The sequence below is a fragment of the Taudactylus pleione genome, unplaced genomic scaffold (genome assembly GCF_031769625.1).
Source record: "Taudactylus pleione unplaced genomic scaffold, aTauple2 ptg000556l, whole genome shotgun sequence".
NCBI classification, from domain to species: Eukaryota; Metazoa; Chordata; class Amphibia; order Anura; family Myobatrachidae; genus Taudactylus; species Taudactylus pleione.
In genome coordinates, this window is record NW_028284958.1 from 2,422,973 (window position 1) to 2,442,991 (window position 20,019).

Below are 20,019 nucleotides of genomic sequence, written 5' to 3' on the forward strand. Positions count from 1 at the left end.
AACTTCACATAGGAGAAGTTGAGTATGGATATTTTTTTTACAGGTACCCTATGGATTATCTACATGGAGAAGAGGAGTGATGGCTACAGGGATACAGAGGTGAGTGCAGTATGTGTATATGTGTGAGTACATGTGTGAGTGAATGTATGTTTAATAAACTTATACTTTGTACCGTGTGTGTCCTGTGTTTATTTTACTATTGCTTTTGCTGTGAAACTACAGGTACCAGCGGGCCTGTAATGCCCCACATGCTGGTACTTGTGGTTCTCCAAGTACCAGCATGTGGGGGAGGCTTGTTGGGACCTGCAGTTCCACAGCAAAAGACAATATTTTCAACACTTTCAAATGCACTACACTACATAATCAACCCGGCACCCACCACCCTGGAGAGGGGAACCCCTTTATTGGGGGTGTCCCCAGCTCCCCAGGGATCCCTGGCCTGGACTGACTAGCGGTCAGAGTTAATGCTACAGCTGGGGGACCTGGTGAAAGGGCTCTCCTGGCTGTGGCATTAGCCCCCACTAGAAAAAGTCCGGTGCTGGGTTTGGATAATATAGGAGGACCCTACTAATTTTTTCCCCTGTATTTCCAGAACCAGGACTGGGTCAGAGCCCAGTGCTGGTTGCACAAAATACGGGGACCCCTATGTAGTTTGTCCCCTGTATTTTGGCAACCAGGGCTGGTTCTGACTTCTATGTCGTTTGTCCCCTGTATTTTGCACAACCAACACTGGATCACTAAAAGCCTTGGGCTGGTTGATCTTTGGGAAGGGGGGGCCATGTTGTTTTTTTCCTTTTTTTTTTACACAGGAATCTGTGTCAATGACACAGATGCATGTAGCATTGATCTCCCTGGTCCATGCTATATGCATCTGTAGTGTGCATGACATTGTTCCGTGTGCAAACACGGAACAATGTCATTCAAATCGTGGAAGATAGGTTGATATCTTCCTGCAGGTTCAGTTGATCTGCGATGACGATGTACACACTGCACTTTTTACATGATTGGTCATTCCAACCGATCGAAAATGGACAAATCGTGTAAATAATTTCACAGTGTATGGGGGCCTTAATGATCTTTTTATAATCAAGACACACTTTTTCATAAATAACAAATCAATGAGCAGCAGTACAAAGTATCAATATAGTGGCACCTAACACTCTGTTACTATACATACAAAATACAAATGAGAACTCATTCAAACAAATGCGCTCATAAATACCAAAAAAAGGGCAAGAGAAAACAAATAATATTAAACCAGGATGGGTATGCAATAAAAATATCATCCAGTGATAAAAAAATATTGGCTTCATGCAATGCTCATGGACACGCTATATGTATGCCTGTTTTTTTGGAGGAGATTAATCGTCATTTGACCAATTTTGTTCTTATTTAAATACCAATAACAGTAATATTAATATGACATTTTAAACTAGTTTTTACACTCAGTTAATTTTTTGGATCTTGAAAGTTTTATAGAAGAAGGCATCATACAAATAAAAAATGACAGTAAACTGACAGATTGCAAGTCATATATACAGTCTGTTAGCAAATGTCATTGCAAATTGGCCATCTTCAATACCTTATAGCGCATTTTATAGAGTAATTAGAAATGGTTCTAGAAAAGTAGACTACAATATACAAGGTGACAAGTTAAAGAAACAATTTATTCAGAAAGGTTATGGTCTGAAATTGGTGAATAATTGTTTTGTGAAATATGCTGAGTATGATAGATCAGAGATACTAAATTAAAACACCAATTGAAATAGAGAAGCATCATAAGGATAAGTAACTAGGCATACCATTTATCACCAAATTCCAAAGTCAGTATAAACAATTAGAACGCATTATAGGTAAATACTGGAACATTCTACACGAGGACCCGGACATCAAAGACTACATACATGAAAGACCTAAATTTGTTTATCGTAAGGCAGACAACATAATAAATCATATAGTCAGAAGTGTTACAGCTAACCCAAGTGAACCAGGATGTATTCTATTGAAAGGTTTCTACAGATGTGGGAGCGGTATGATGTGTAAAAATAGGGAGACTAAAATTACCAAATACAGTATGCTTCTGTACATAATAAAAAAGAATATAAAATACAACAATTTATGACATGCCACAGGAAAAATGTAGTATACTGTATATGTTGCACTGTTCTTGTAATAAGCAGTATGTAGGACAAACATCTAGGATGTTAAAAGAGAGAATCTCGGAGCATCTGCGGTACATTAAAAAGGGCCTCCCTACACATAATGTATCAGCTCATTTTAAAGAAGTGTATAATTGTGATCCTGGTTATTTAACAGCCTTCTATAAGGTCCCATTGATTTATAACAATTGGAGAAAAAATTATACAGAGGAGACATTGGCCAAAACAGAAATGTGGACTATATTCAACATAGGCACACTTCACCCCAAAGGTTTACATATGGATTATTAGAGCAAATGGTTTCTTAAAATAGTCTTTATTTCATGAGGTTTAGTTTGTAACAAGCCATTATATATATGGCAGTTTTTATAATCTACTGTAATTTGTGACAAGCCTTAATCTATGGTTGTTTTTACAATCCATATTGTCTCTAGTTTTTTTTTAAACTAAATATTTTAAAAAGTTGTCCCTTATATATGGTGGTTTTTATAATCTACTGTAATTTGTGACATGCCTTAATATATGGTTGTTTTTACAATCCATATTGTCATTGTGTCCATCTTTGTCATACACAATGGAGCAGATGGTACACTCACGCCCTCTGCTGACAGTTCCCCCCAACTGCTAAAATGATGAAGGTATACAGATCTTAACACCAAATCTGCCCCCAGAGGATGAAAGATCCAGAGATGAGGGGAGGCTGTGGGGGCCTAAGTCAGACAGAAAATGGGCGCCCCAGAGGCAGAACAACAAGTGGTTGCTGGTGAAAGTTGGGAGAGGCAGATACACGCAATCTAAACCCAGATGCCTGACAGCCCATGTCATACCTTTCTGCCCTTTGCTCTGTAGCTCAGTCCCTTTCACATCAGCCACAGCTTGGGTGGGCGAATATCCTAAAAAGACCTGGATCTCTGCAGATCTGTCAGCGCTTGCTCCTTAATACACTGGTGTGTGCATTGGCAATGTTTTTGACCCAACAGATCTCATAATATGAAGATTCGGTGCCTCAACTGTGAACTCCAGTATTTATTTTGTTTTCCTGGTAATGCAACAAAATGGCTAAAAAAAACAAACTGATGCAACAGCCACTGAGATAAATCACATGAGTTTGCATGCTCTGCAGCCTCCGCTTAGGGATTAAGGACCTCATTCAGAGTCGGTCAAAGCGGCCGCACGGTCGTACGGGAAAAGGGGCCAGATATGCAAATGATTCCCTCGCAAGTTGCGGCCCTAAGTTCGGATCGGTAGCTGGCCGACCAAGGGGAGGAAGCAGTCGGAATTCAAAAAAATATGCCCCCTTTTCGTACGCATTGCAACGTCATCTCCGGGCATATAAGGATTAATCGAGACCATCGGGAACCATCTGAACTGGTCGTAGAGCTTAAGGTTGACCATACCCTCTCTTAAGCTCTACGATCATGTCAGTGTAAAAACCTCCCATGTCACATGTGCCATGACGCTACTTTCTTAATTATGAACTCCCATAAACCATATGCCCTCCCATAAAACGCTGTTCGCATAATTAGGCACGCCTGCGTTCGGATCTCCACTCCCCCGTTTTCAAGCACCTTCCCCTGTTACCACCCACAAACACCTCAATCTGTCACTCAAACTACTGACCTGGCTGTGTTCAAGGAGAGAGAAATTTCTGATCGTAGTGGCTAGTTTGCGCATGCACATTGCGAACTTTACTCATGTGCAGTATATCGAACATCGGTGGCGTAAGACCGTGCGGCCGCTTCGACCGACTTTGAATGAGGTCCTAAATCCTGCATCCAGTTCACTCTTCATAAATGGGATAACCCTCAAAAACTTGGGGTGCAATGTGATCAGGGACACCTTAAAAACACAAGGTTCTCAGAGAAACGTGGGTGGAGTGAGAGAAAGATTGGGTGGGGGGGGAGATGGCATAAGAAAAATAGAAAAATGGAGAGTTATCTAGAAACCCAGCAAATTATGAATCAGTAATTTATTATATAATCACGCATGGTGTCCATCTAGTGCCTGCATGATGGACACCATTCACACAGCCGCCCCCCCCTGATGGTGAAAAATAAAGAGAGGCCCATACCTCACCCTTCCCCCCACAACAACAAGCAGCTCTCAGTGTGTCAAGGACACAAGGCCAGGTGAAGTGAGTACAGAACAGAAATCATTACTGGAGGTCAAGAACACCAGTTGTATTAGCTGCATCACTCAAAGATGTGTAGCCAAATGACTGAACATTTCTGCTCTGCTGGAGGGTGACAACATAAGAAATATCTGTTTGTTGAGTTTCCTATGTATAGAAAGACATCACAGTGGGCCCAGTTTAAGATGGAAGGAGTAGTTCCCCAATAATAAAAAAGGGGCTGAAAAAAAGGAATCCCAAATTAGAAGAGGGGACCCCACTAAAAGGCCCCAGCAGCCAGTAAGGGGAGGTATTTGGAGGAGTAAGTGTGGCTACCATGGACAGTGGTGGAAGATGGGAGCAGACAGGTAAGAGGGGCAAATGGCAGAGAAAAAGATGGGACAGGGCTAAAAGACAAAAAGGGAGAGTGACAGAGTAGGTTCACAGATGGCAGGGAGAAAGGTGGAAAGGAGAAGTCATAGAGAGATGGGATAAGATAGTTGTCATGGCACTAGGAAGTTGATGATCTGTGTTGGGATCCCTTGGACTAGCTGTATGTGCTGGAGTGTGAGTGACGCTGGATAGCCTAATATTGCTACACTTCATGCAGACAAATGATAGTGGTAGTGGCAGACCTATGCTGGAGAGGAAATCAAAAGGATAGATCCTGAGACTAGATGCTGGCGATCAGGATAACCAGTGCCTTTAGGTTAGTAGGATTGGCCAATAGCTAGCAAGTACAGTTTTGCTCCTTATATTGGAAAAGTATGCTGGGATATCTGGAGCAGACTGCACATTATATTGGAACTGGGTACTGTAATTACTGTGCTGTAAGTGCAACTGAAGTAGGTAGAAGTCAGCTGCAGAAGTATACTCTGGGAACTAGTCTGTAGTCTGTGCGTAGAGTCTACTGCGCATGTGCAGATCACCAGAAAAATGGTGCAGCAGCCATTTTCCCCGCAATTTCCCTACTGTGCATCCACAAAACGCTGGGAAAATGGCTACGGTGGCCATTTTCCATGAGATTTTGAAAACACTGATACCACCCAACATGGGACTCTGGAGAGGGAAGTATTAAATATATGGATGCAGGGTGTGTGTTGTGGGTGCCCAGCACACCCTGCACCCATTATAGATATGCCCCTGGTAGAAGTAATATACTACAACTGGTTGCTGGAACACAACTTGGGCAGGCTGCAGGAATATACTGGAACTGGGTGCTGAGCACAACTGAAGCAGGCTGGAACAGAATTCTGTGAAGTAATACTAGAGCAGGTTGCCAGAATATACTGGAACATAATGCTAGAAGCAATACAAAGCCAGTACAGGACCATGAAGCAGGGTACTAGATCCTCTATGAGAGAAGTTATACTGGCAATGTACCGTCAGTACTTCCTGGTTAAAAAGGGCACAGTAGGTGCTGATAGACTGCTATGGGCAACACCTTCACTTCTATAAACACGCACTTTTGTAAATATACCCATAAGCATCACCAGTGCTGCCATTAGAAATTTTGGTTCCATAGGAGGTAGTGGAAACAAGTGAAATTAAGAAAAGTTTGTTCATTACGAGTTAATGATACCTTTGGCCCTCGGCTTATTTAGAACAGTAACACCAATAAACAGTAATTAGCAAGCAGTGCCGCCCCTCTCGCTCCCCCCTGCCCCCCTCCTCCCCACTTACCTTTTCCTCTAGGGGTTGGGTGGAAGGCGGGGATCTTCATTGGCGTTGCTGGTACGCCACGCATCACTGCAGAAGGTCTCTTCCTGCAGACCTCCGGAGCCGGACAGTTCGTGGCCAGTGACGCTGGAGATTTCCGCCCTATACGGAAGCACCAGCCACACCACCCTCCCTATGGCCCTGTTAGCAAGATTTCCTTTAAACTGAGCCATCTAAAAATGAAAGACCAAGGGACCTATATATGAAGTCTGAAATGGCTTCTTTCCTAAAGCTGATACGGTGTATCTTCTGAAATATATTCTCAAAGGAGACTATGGTCTGCAGCTGGCCACTATAGCCAACTGGGTCCATGCATACTTTGTGGTAACTTCCTGTTCTGCCGATGAGGGGGGGGGGATATTCAAAATGTTAAAAAATCTTGATTCCTCAATCCCGACCAGAAAATGGTCGGAATCGGCTAGTCAGGGATTTTTTTACATGTTGAATTTTACTGTTCCGCAAACGGATTGGCGATCATCAATGGATACCAATCTGCGGATCGGGTCAGATTGGCAGAACGGGGAATCAGTGCCATAGATGAGTGGGTCCCATAACACCATTTGAAGATTGCATTGATTGTCCCTATTAGGAGAGCATCGCTGGATAGGAATCTTCTGATGTCTCCCTGGCTTCCGTCTTACTTTCCCCTCCTTATTACTGCAGTTTTGTTCTGCGCATGTGCGAGCTAATAGCTGTGCGTTTGAAATACCTGACACATATGTAAGGTGATAGAGACTGCCATTTACTGCAGACTCTTTGCCAGGACAGGTTCTTATGTGTGACTCTGTCCCTGCAGGACTTTTTTTATTAAATAGCCTCATTACTGTAAATCATTTATTACCGCTGTGGTATACTACAATAAGAAATTATATTTTTCGGGGCCCCAGTGCAACCAATGATAAATAAGCCCATTAAGATAAGCAGCTGCACTGAGAATCTGCTGCTCCGAGCAAAGATTTAGATTTGTACTTTATACTGTAAATGCTAGATCACTCAAAACATAACAAGGAACAGTGTTTTTTTTTTTTTAGAAAGAACATGGTTAAAACTCTAATCCCAATATTCTACTTGTTCCAACCATAAGACATATCACTGTTCCAGATCTGCTGAGTTTAAAACAAAGTGCTAAATTCTTGCAGAATATTATCTATTTGATGTTGTCCAGAAACACATGGATAACCTAATGCTTGTATATCTATAACCAATATTATTCATATCCAGTGTTATCCTTAATGATTGTCTTCCTGTAAGAGATATTCATTAAAACAAAGATTACAATGGATTGTTCCTATGTGCTAAGGAAGGGTTAATTTTCAGTTAGTCAGTCATGACATGGGTATCTCAGTTGCGTCAGAGCTCATAGAATCAACACCATAAGCTGCTCTTCCTAGAATCAGAACAAGACAGCGGCTAGTGACTCGTGTTCTATTTTCAGCACCTGCATGATGTTTCCTGCTGTTACCTGTAGCTAGCTACTGTACTTGTATTTCCCAAAACCTCTGGATTTATTGTGCTCTATTTATCATCACTGAGAAACCATAATTGTAATTTTTTTTGTAAAATCCCTATTCATCAAAGCAGTGACAAAGGATATAGTACTCATATCTCATGGTTTTAAAACTATTCCGATAATTTTTTACACTCCCCATACTTAAGTATGGGCACGTGGAGATTGTGGGATTCATCAAACTCTGGGTATGCTTTGTTTCTGGAATTTGAAAGTGAAACTGTTCACCATCTTCAGATGGCGTTCAGTTTCCCGCATGTGTTAATCACTGCTACAAGCAGCCGGCATGTTGTGTAGCAGAGTGTGCAGTGGAGTGATCTGTTCAGATCACTCATTGTGCTGCTCGCTCCTCCACATCCCGGCCGCCTGCATGAGCAGTTATCTTGCCCCGGTGACCGCACCTTTACCACGGCCATGCCTGTCGCTGGTAAGTGGTCACCTGTGCTGTGTCTAGACAGCCATGGCTGCCATTCACTGCTCCCCCAGCTTAGTGCATATTTCTTAAAGAAAGTTATTCACTATATATAAAAGTATATTTTATTTCTGCGTCCTTCTCTGTCTATTCACTTTCTGCTCTCTTCTAGCTCTTCAGGTTGCAGCTTCAGCCCCGGCTCCACGAAGGCATGCTGCAAATGCGCATAAACATAATCATCCGGTGGAGAGCAGGATTTCTTAAAGTAACAGGTGAAAATTATTACTAGTCCGAGAAGATGTCTCCGCAAAAGGAGGCACTTTTCGGAAGTGATAATTTTATGAAAGGGGAATGATGAATTACGATATTTTTTTGTAATTTAACTACGCAAATTTAAAACTAGATTTTCACTACTTACAATTTTATCATGATGAATAGAGCCCATTGGGTGAAAAATACAGAATAAAAATGACATATTTTAGTAAAGTTTTGAATGTTGAATTTGAACAATAAAGTGCTAATATTGCAGTACTACAGAGACTAGCACAAGTAGCTGTTTTCACAATAACATAAATATAATCTAAGGCCAGTTAGGAGTCTATTTACTAAGCAGTGTTATCAGACAGAGTGAAAAGTGACATGGTGCCAGCCAATCAGCTCCTAACTGCCATCTCACAGGCTGTGTTTGAAAAATGACAGTTGGGAGCTGATTGGCTGGTACCTTATCACTTTTCACTCTGTCTCCTAACACTGCTTAGTAAACAGACCCCTTAATCACTAACAAGAAGCGCAGAAACAGATGTTTTACTGGAGTTGTAGAGTTGTGTGTATCTGAGACTTGGGTCATACAGATGTGTTATCAATACACCACACAGCACAAGATGCCTGGTGCCACTGAGCCGTTCCAAGTAGTTTTGTCACTTCCAGTTATTTTATTTATGTGAATAACAACCACATCTTAAGTAGAGTTGACTGGGACCTGGCACACCGAAAGAGGCTGTTTGGTGCGACTGAAGCCATAGTGTAGGAGGCAGGCACAACTACAGGGGGGTACTAGCTTGACACTTGTACTGGACCCCAAGATTCTAAGGGGCACCGGCCCAACCCTTCAGGAATCTTGGGAGTCCAGTTCATGTATTACCTTTGTCTGTGCCCACTGCTGTATTCAGCAGAGCAAAGGCAGAAATATAGGGAGCCCAGCAGCCAGAACATCATCATGTCATGTCACTGGATCGGTTAGGACAGAGGAGCAGAACTGCCTGCGAAGTGGAGCAGCAGCCTCTGCAGCCATTACTACAGCAGCTAGCAAGAGATAAGTTTAGACTAAACTCGTCTGGAGAGATACGACAGTTCAGAGATGGTTTCAGGGTCTGGAGGTGAAGTCACACAGGTTGGGGAAGGAGCTGAAGACACGAGGCTAGGGATACACAAGGGGATGTGCAGGAGAGACACAGGTTGATGAGGGCTAAGAGACATGGGGTTGATGCTGAATGACACAGGGAGGAATGAGGCTGAGTGACACAGGGGGAGCCTGGAGCTGAGAGACATGGGGACAATGGAGGTGAGAGACACAGGGGAGGGGATGATGCTGAGAGACACAGGGGGGATGAGGTGGAGAGACACAGGGGAGATAAGGATGACAGACACAGTGGAGGGGATGAGGCTGAGAGACACAGGAGAGTTGAGGCAAAGAGACACAGGGTAGATAAGTTGAGGGCTGGAGATGAAGAGACAGGGGGTGAGGCTGGAAAGACATAGGGTGATGAGGCTGGATACATAGGGATGGCACTGGAGAGGCACAGCAAAGATGCTTCTGGAGAGTCATAGGCAAGGAAGAGGCTGGAGCAACACAGGTAATAGTGAGGCTGGAGAGAGGGTTGTTAAAGCTGGAGCAACACAGTAAAGGATGAGACTGGAGAGAAACTGGGGATAAGACTGAGATACATAGAGGGGGCTGAGGTTGGAGAGACACAGAAGGGATGATTCAATGGCTGACTGGCCAGGGGGGGAAGAGGGCCCCAAAAAACATGACTGTCCCAGAGCCCAAGATTTCTGTTGACAGCCCTGTTATGAGGACAGATCTGTACATGCGAGAGACAACCTTTTTTAGATATCATTAGAGCATTTTTTCTTTTTCTTTGTTAGATATTTAATCTCATAAAATGCAAGTTTATCAACTGTGAATATTCTTAATGTAGAATAACGTATCTAATAACAAGGGATATTCATAGCATGACATGAGATATGAAGCTTGCCTTTAACAAGATTAAAATTAGCAACTAGTTTATTTCTGCATGTGGTTTTTAACCAGCTGTTATGCACCTACTTGTGCACTACACACAGCATATGACCATGCTGACTAGTTACTGCAGTGCACCATATAAATCATAGCTTACATCATTCAATTTAAATATAAAAGTTGAGATATTTTAGAGGATGTCCCAGTCTACACTGTCCATAACCTTGGTCTGTCAAACAAACCCCAAACTGACTTAGTATCACTCAGAATTATTGCAGAGCTTATAGGCAGTGATATAGGTGGCAGAGGTGTGTGATGCAGGTCAGTCCATATGATAAATAGCTTAACCATGTTGTGGTTTATTAACCAGTGTTATGATCCGCAACAGAGGAACATCTTGGTGGCAGGTCCTGGCTGTATTAGGTGACTGGGATACTGCATCATGCCTTAAATCCAGTTCCGGCTCTTGCAGGTACTGTAGCTAGAACTCTGTGTCTGTGTGCAGCTTACTGCTGCATGCCTACCTGACAGTTTGTGTTTATAGCTCAGCTGCATACTATCCTGTCATTAGGGAGGATTTCTACAGGAATTGCACTGATTGGTTCCTGCTTCTGATAAATTACAGCCAGTCTTACACTTCCTGCTGGTGATATCATCTGACTTCCATAGTATGTGTTTTGTCCTGTACTCAGAAGCCTGATTTATAGCTGGCCTCACCTTGTTCTGCAGTTCCAGAGTGCCCACAGTATTTATCCTGTGTCCTGTGCCTGTCTGCCTGATCAGAAGTTGAGTCATCTGCTGTGGTTCCTTATGCTCACATCCTTGCTGGTGGGACTGCCTGGAACAGTGACTTCTGCCTACCTTTCCGCAGCCTACGGCATTTCCATAACGCAGTCCAGTCTAGCCATGTTAGTCTGTGTCCAACCGATTCAAGACAGCAGTGTTCTCTACCTCGCTGCCCCCAGCCTGTGTTCCAGCCACACCTGTGTTCACTTGTCTGCTCAGTCAGTGGCTATATGTACTTCGAGCCTCAGGGCCGCACCTCTACCCTCAAGGCTGCACCGTGTTGTTCCTGTCACACCTCAGCCCTCAAGGCCGCACATCATTCCTCAAGGTCACACTTTGTTGTTCTTGTTGTATCTCGGCCCTCAAGGCCTCACCATGCTGCTCCTGTTGCACCTCGGCCCTCAAGGCCATACTGTGTTGTTCTTGTCATACCTTAGCCCTCAAGGCAGTACCGTGGCCCTTAAGGCCACTCCCTGTGGTTCCTGTCACACCTCAGCCCGCAAGGACGCACCTTGAACCTAGTCTGCTACTTCAGCCAGTAGCTCTGCCACAGTATTGTGCCTGGCCTGTCTAGTACTTGTTTGTTATTTGTATGTCTAGTTCATGTCTGTTATTGGCCTGTCTAGTCTTTGTCTGTTATCTTGTCTGTCTAGTCCATGTTTGTTATTTGCCTGTCTAGTTCTTGTCTAAAACCTGCAATATCACAGTTCAGGTCACTCCTGCTGCGCAGCCCGTATTGTTTGTCTAGTCACTCCTTGCCTGACAACTCAGCTGCACCATGGTCCCTAGACGTTCCTGAGACCTAATCATCTGTCACTGCTAGAGTACCGTGTCCATCCCACCTGTTCTAGTACCATTCACCTGCAGCCTCACTCCAGCTAGTACCAGTAGTGGAAGGACTGACACTCCTCAGCATTGTTTCTTGTCAGCAGTCCTGCGGTGGCTTGTCAGTTGTGTAAGCCTCGACTGGTGTGAGTATAAATCACTAAGGAAACAGCATGTGGCCATTATTGGTGGAAGATCCTCTCCTTAGCTCCGTGCGAGAGCCATAACAACCAGACAGAATAGGTAGCAGAATTACACATGGTTACTGCAGTATTATTATTATTATTATTATTATTATTATTATTATTATTATTATTATTATTTATATGGTGCCACAAGGTTTGTGCAGCACCTTACAAAGTACATAAGCAAATGATCACACAAGAAAACAGTTATGAACAGTATGAAAGAATGCAGGACAAAGACATAATTTATACACTTTGCTACAGTAGCGATCGTAACACTTAAGAAAGCAGCAGGGCATCAGCAACCAAATGTTAGGTGGAGTTGTGGGGAGTTAGGAGCAAGTGACTGTGCACAGTAATTAAGGGAAGGAGAAGCACATGAGGGAAGAGGGCCCTGCTCCTAAGAGCTTACATTCTAATAGGTACAGTACTGTACACAATGCACATAGCAGGTTCAGGACATGGCCAATTTCCCTTTGGTAATTGAACAATCAAAGTAAAATGGGCCTGCCTTAGGAAGGAGACCCAGTGCTGATATCTCTGGGTCTCCTTCTAACCCCCCTCCCCCTAAACCAGTGGATGGGTAGAGTAATAATTATACAAAAATAATAATAATCAATCTAAAAATACTGTGGCATTTATTGTAGCACTTCTGCTTCCAGCTAATCCTGGAACAATAAACAATTTGGTTGTGCTGGTGCCAGTAGAACTAAAAATACCAGCACACCAATGGCTGCCAGAACATACAGTACTGCCACTTGAAGAACAGTAAATTCCAGCATTCCCTGGTATTCAAAGAATGTATGTAAAGAAAACACGATAGAACTCATCACTAAAGTACACGTCAGTGTTTATGTTTTTATTTCTCAGCCCTTACTGTACAGTAGATGGGAAAAGACTTCAAAATCTACACATAGAATATTTTACTTAATTAATGAGGATAAAGCTCTGAAGGGGTCAGTTAAGATCAATTAAAGTAATAAACATGGTATTGATTTGTAAGTCTTGGATAGAAAAAAAAAGTTTATCTTTCAAATGTATTACGTAATCTAAATAATTTAGCTGTATCTGTCATGAGATACTGGTGCAATGCATAGATGCAGCAGGCAGCCTTTGGTAAGGATCATTTGTAACAAAAGTACAGAAAAAGGACCTACCACCATTATCCGATGTGAAGAATCCCACGCGCTGTAGTCATGTCCACTTCAGCTTTTGAGTAGGGGTATTTTACTAAAAGGCGGGTTTCATGGTGTTTTCAACCTGACATCCACTACTGGTGGTCATCACCTATGAAACCACTGGATTTACTATACAACAATTTTGGTGAACTCACTGGTGGTTTGTGTCAAAATGTTGCAAAAAATACTGCTACAAAACTGTTGCATCTAAGGTTCAACATAAAAGCAATATCAATGTAATGTAAGGAAAGGCTTACTATGTGGTCACTGTAGATGGAAGGATTGAGCAAATATGAAGAGAAATATCCCATGTTATATGATTATTAAGAATGGTTTTAACAAGTACTGTGACTGCCGTAGCATGGATGAGAATTATGGAATGGAATAGACTTCATACTGTACATCAGTTTTACCAGAAATATCGTGGACCATATCTACATATTGCGTACAATATTTGCCTAATTTTACTGTCTCCCACCTGAAAGGTCATAGAGGGAAGATCCAAGTCAAAAGTACCAGGAGTGTGATTACAGAATTTTGCATCCTTAAGACCCCGCCCCCTGCTGTGCAGTGCCGCAAGTCATGGCATCTTGCTATGGTAGGAAGGGCTATAATACCATAATTTCTATCATAAAGCACCTGGACAGCCTACTTACCTGTGAGATTGGTCTACTCTCCCAGGAGTCCTCCCATTTAGAAGATCGGTGTGATTTTTCTGCACCACCATACTTTATCTGTCTTTCTTTATTTTTCTATTAGTTAGTTCAGTTATAAATTAAAAAGTTTAATTAGTTTAAAAATAAATAAAGGTGACCTTTCTTTCCCCTTATACAAGTCTCTGTGTCGTTATTTTATTATGATTATGGTTGATGGTTTACCCTGCACTGTTAGGAGGGAACACTCATCAGGCGATGGGGAGTTTAGTATTTGCTGATTGGTCCTAAATTTCCTCTTGCCAGGAGGATCCCAAATTTTCTAAGAATACAAGCAGTAGGAATAGCGCACCCGTGAGAATAGTATTTACATTTTTTTTTTACTTATAATACTGCTCACATACATCAGGGTAAGAAACTTTGTACATAGCCCGGTAATCAGCCCTCATCAGCCGGCAGATCTTTCAGCCGTCGCCCCCGCAGGAGCCTCAGGACCAACGCTGCTTCTGGAAATAGCAGATGACAGCAACGTCTCACATCAGTTTGGCCACGCATAAATAAAGCAATTTAAATAATTTAAATAATTTAGATAAGCTGAACTGAACATAAAGGGGACTAGTGCAGAGTATACTTTATTTTTTACCTTTTTAAGTCCTACTGTATGCCCACATACCAACAAGTGGAGGATTTAATAGGCTGCTATTTAGTAAATGTGCCCCTTTTTCTTTTAGAGACAAGTGTTACATTTAAATTAAAGGGGAGATTTGTCAAAGCTTTTACAGGCTGTGTTTGAGGTGAGGAGATTGGTTTGTACTTTTATCTCTTTCCACTATATCTCTCTCCAAGCTTTGATAAATTCGCCCCTTATCTCTCGCCACTTTATCTCTCTCCAAATTTTGATAAATCTTCCCCTAAATCTTTATTGCTGTCTGGCAGTTGAGTGTAAGGGTATCTTATTTAATGTATTCTGGACTTGTAGAGTCCCTATATCCTCATAAAAAACAACAGGTAGTGTCTGTGCAGTCAAATCACATAAGAAAACAAACTATATTAAATATAAATTAATTTATAGTACCTTATATAGGAACAATGGGTTCAAGGGATGACAGCCGATGATATCCGTGGGGCAGTGGTGGGAGATGCCGAAGGTGAAGCTAGCATCTCCCACCACTGCCTCACGGATATCACCGGCTGTCATCCCTTGGACACGTTGTTTCTATATAAGGTACTATAAGTTACAGCTATACTTTTAAGGGGACATTATTTTGCAATAGCTTTCGCTCATTGGGCATTATGCACAAACAGCTATTGGCCGAAAATCTCTGTGGGTATTGCCAGGTATTGCCAGCACATTTACAATAATGTAAGATCCATTCAAGAGCAGTACTCATTGGTACACTATAACCGGTGTGATTAAGTGACAATTTTTATTTGTTGCATTTCATCTCTTCCCAGCCTAACGTCCATAGAGTGGATTAGTAACATAAGAAATAGTTATGTATTTTATATATGTGTGTTGTATTTACTATGTTTAATGTCTTTGTGCTGATTACATGAAAGTATGCTTTTATAAAGAGTAAAATTCATTCATATTTAATATATATCATTTTCTTATGTGATTTAACCGCACAGGCTCTATCTGTTGTTTTTTATGTTGTTTTGAAGAATTATACACATTCTTCTTTGTGGCAGCTGCATTGAGAGTGCCACCGTCAGCATTCATTATGGATCGCTATTGCGATCGCGGCTGTGATTACGCATGCAGGTCTGCTGCAAAACTATGCTAATGAATACCATAGCAAAGCAGTCGCATAGCCAGCATAGAGACGCCCACTACCACTATCTCACATCCGTAATACCTTGCAGTCCTGCGTATACATCGGGAACATCGAGTAACATCGGCCCCTCACACACATTTACAGCAGGTCTGACCTTACTCATAAATTGCTAATCTCGTTGTACTCAAGCTGCGTATGGCATCGCAGTGGCTCACTAATGCATGCCCATGCAATGGCGTTCAAATGGACTGGCACATCTGCGTTTCTCCGGCCAGGGGCGCCGAGAGGGTGGGGGAGCGGGTACAGTTTGCCCAGGCTTCCAGAGGGGCCCGGCGGGGGCCCGGGTCTGGCGCCGCCCCCCCTCACTTCCTCCCACCCTCCCTCCCTCTGCAGCAGCCCAGCACACAGCGTGTGCTGGGCTGCAGCGGGAGATTGCTTGCGGCTGCTAAGTAGCAGCCACAGCAATCTCCTATGCTTGAAGGGGGGAGCGATCACACTGATCGCGCCCCCCACTGGCTTTGCGCCGGGCTGAGGGGCTCACAGCGCCCCCTCCCCGGCGCGCAGCACCGCTTCGCGGCGCTGCAAAACTTATTTTTTTTCAAGGGGGCATGGCCACACCTTCCGAAATTTGGCCACGCCCCCTCTTTACCGGGGCCCCGTGTGGCTCTCTACACCCTTGTCTCCAGCCACTCCCCCGTCACCACCTCAAATGCTGACTTCCCGTCACTCACTCTGCGATGGCTTTCTTTCTACATGCGTGACCGAAGAGTGATCGCAATGCTAACTCACGCACGCGCACTGTGATGCATACGCATGCGCAGTACGCACTATTGACTGATCTGCATACGGTGTTGCAGTTGCGATCCGTAATGAATAATGCCCTCTAGGCGGAATTGCCAAATCTTAACTCACACACATCAGCAAGTGTTCCAGTCCATTTGTTTGTGATTTTTTTTAAAACCCACTGGTCTATATGAGATAATAAAAAAGATAAATATACCTCAGGGTATATTTACTAAAGTGCAGGTTTTTAAAAATGGAGATGTTGCCCATAGCAACCAATCAGGTTTAAGCTATCATCTTCTAGAAGGTGCTAGATACTGTAAATGATAAGTACGATCTGATTGGTTGCTATGGGCAATGTTATCACTTCTAAAAACCAGCATTTTAGTAAATTTTCCTCATAGACTCTATACGCCATATGGCACAAGATGCCCACAAGGTGCGACTGATACACTCCGAGAACAGCAACCTAACATTTTTTTATTTACAGTTTTGATCTTATTTGCATGGCAGATGCGGAAAAACACCTCTCACAGTGTACTAGAGGCGCTGGGCTGCGACTTTAACCGCACTACAATTCATTTTAAACATGTAAAGGTCTCAGATGAAGCACAACAGGACTTTGCATGAGAAAAAGCAGTAACTGTATAATAGCCCTTTTTACAAATATTCAGACTCAGATGCACACATATGTACAAATGTTGCACATCAAATTCAGTGCAACTTAGCAAAGTAGTTTTATAACTACTCGTTGTTTTATTTATGTAAAGTCACCTGGGACCTGACGCGTAAACTGAGCTGTATTAAGGCTTTGGGGGGCCTGGGACACTTAAATCTTGGGGGCCTTTAAGATCAACATCTGGGACATGAGACTTTGGTCCATGGGATTGTTGGTGGAGTGTGCATACATACATACAGTCATGCACATGCACATACACATACATACAGTACAATCACACATACACCTAAAGTCACACACATACATACTGACAAAATAGAGTCTTCTCCTCCTTTTTACCTTACAGACTGGATAGTCATCATCATTCTGGATACACTCTCACTGTCTGCAGAAGCTCCCCCCCACAGCTCCCATGCTGTCTGCATTGTCTGTATGGTGCAGTGTAGCCTCGCCCTATGCTCAGACTCCACCTCCGTCTAATTTTTCACTTCTTCTGCTTGCATTGTAGTTCTGGGGGGAGCAAGAGAGGGGAACATAGGGCATGTGCCTCCCCCTTAATCCGGCTCTGCCGCAGAGGGGGGCTATTTGCTATGGCTTAAACAACAGTATATGAGGACACTTCTGTATTAATCACTATACTACAGAAAATAGTGACTAATTAAAATTTTAATATTAAAATAGTGCAGATTTAAATATATATTAATGGGGCAGAGATATTAACTTTCACTAATTATTATTTTTATTTATAATGGGAACTCAAAAACGATTCTTGTTATAAAAGGGCACAGTATTGGTTTTAATGATTAAGGGCGCTCATACGTTATTTGTAAATATTAAATGGGAACATATATACACTTTTATTAAGAAGCGGGTACAGATATCAGTTTCAATTATTAAAGAAACACATTAGTTGTAAAAACTATAGGGGTTTCATTTGCCTTTATGATTTACAGAATGTTTTTCATACAGTATGTGTAAGTAATGGAACATTTTGCAAAGGCAGTGAGGAGGAGGAGGTGTGATATACTGCTCAAGATGAAACCAGATTGTTCAAGTATCAGTAGAAATAGAGAAACTGACATGTTTTTCTCGATAACACGGTAGACGTGTGTACGTGCAGACAACACAAGCTGCTCAGTTTATTGTAAGTATGGTAGACTTAGAAAAAACAGCTTGTGACAACATTGTGCAATACGAAAAACATAAACTGATGATACAATTGAATATATGATGATAGTTGGCATAACGCGGTAAGCTTTGCATGTATGGCAAAAGGGTGCCATGCTCCAAAGGCGTCCTGCCACCCCACCAGTGCTGTGGGGTTTCATCTTGCATGCTTCGGCCCCTGCACAAGATCAAGATAGCAAAACACTGAGTTTGCCAAACATCCAAGCACTAGTACCTATTACAGCACAATATCTGAACCATATAATAATAAAGTCACCATGACCCAGTCAGTCACCATATTAAAGCATATTAAACTTATTAATGGATGATTCAGAACAGTTCTGTATTTAAACAAATCAACTTCATTAAAGTTAGTTATGTACTTAATTAGTTATGTTACCTATTTAGTGGCAATCTAAACTATCACTCTTTATGATGTTCATTCACTGGTATAATGACTTTTAAATGCTTTATTGCCTTTCTTTTACATTTGGTGTCTACTTTCAGTTTAAAATGTAAGCGACAATGCAAACATGAGAGCATTCCAGGCAATGTTTAAACCCTGAGGGCATGATTCTAGGTTCATAAACACAGCAGCCATACGTGTGGATGGCTGTGGCAGCCAGATTTACTGTAGTATGCTAATTAGATGATCCATATGGGTTGCACCACCCATTGTTTTTACTGTTGCAGCTACAACTCTTATAATTAGTATCATCACCTACTACATACACCTACCTTGTGCTGGGTGCATCCTTCAGAAACAGATGTCTCTTCAACATACACACGCCCCAGACAGATACGGAAGTCAGGCTACAACAAGCCCACGATACTACCATGATTCTCCCATGAAACGGGTCTTTTCAATGAGTTTGCAATGTAATCACCGCGTTGTCACCCAGAAATTTCCATTTCACAGGCAAAGAGCTCCGGCCATGGACGGAGCAAACTGGCTGCTCTCATGTCCCTGGTGAAGTGAAACATACTAGCCAGAATAGAAGCTGTAAGACAGGTGGGGCTTCAGTCAATGACACATCTTTACCCACCTCCTCTGGTGTTTTGGGTGAAGCTCTCACCAAATAATTAGAAGACACACAATCATGGTGTAGTTTATGGATAAACACAGAGTTTAAATTAAAATAAATAAATAAATTGTGCATACAGTTAATGAAACGCATTGGTTTGGTGCTACTTACCATGGACAGAATTCTTTTGGAATACTTACCTGCAGCTTTCACCTCCTGACATAAGATTGAGCACCCAATAGATAAGAGATAAGCCTTTTATTTACTAACTTTCTGTACACAAACTATTTATTGAGTAAATTCTATTTTTTCCATAAATACTTCTCTATGACTGTGTGTCTTCTAATCCTTTGATTGAGTGTGAGCTTCACCCAACCAATTGACAGGCTCCTACATTATACAGTATGTACTACCAGAATATAGTAGTAGTACCCCCTCCAGGAACTGTTCACGCCAACTCCAGCTTTGTGGTGATTATAGGATTAATCCTCAGCATTGTTTTCCCAGTGAACCCTTCATGTTCCAGCCAGCACTGCCTATTGCTGATATTAATTAGGTGATATGGTCTGTAAAATGCTAATAAAACACAAGATATCCAGCATTCTTTCACTACATAACCTGAGTAAATAAAGTATGCCAGCTGTAAAATAAATAGCTTTAGCCTCAGGGTAAAAACTGATGTTACACTCAGAAGTCACACATTGCACAGTAACAAGCAAGGTTCATGGGAATCCAATTAGTTTCAAATTGTCACTTTCTTTTCAGATTTACACAAAGTCCATGAAGTCACAAAGTTCTCATTTAATGGGTAAAT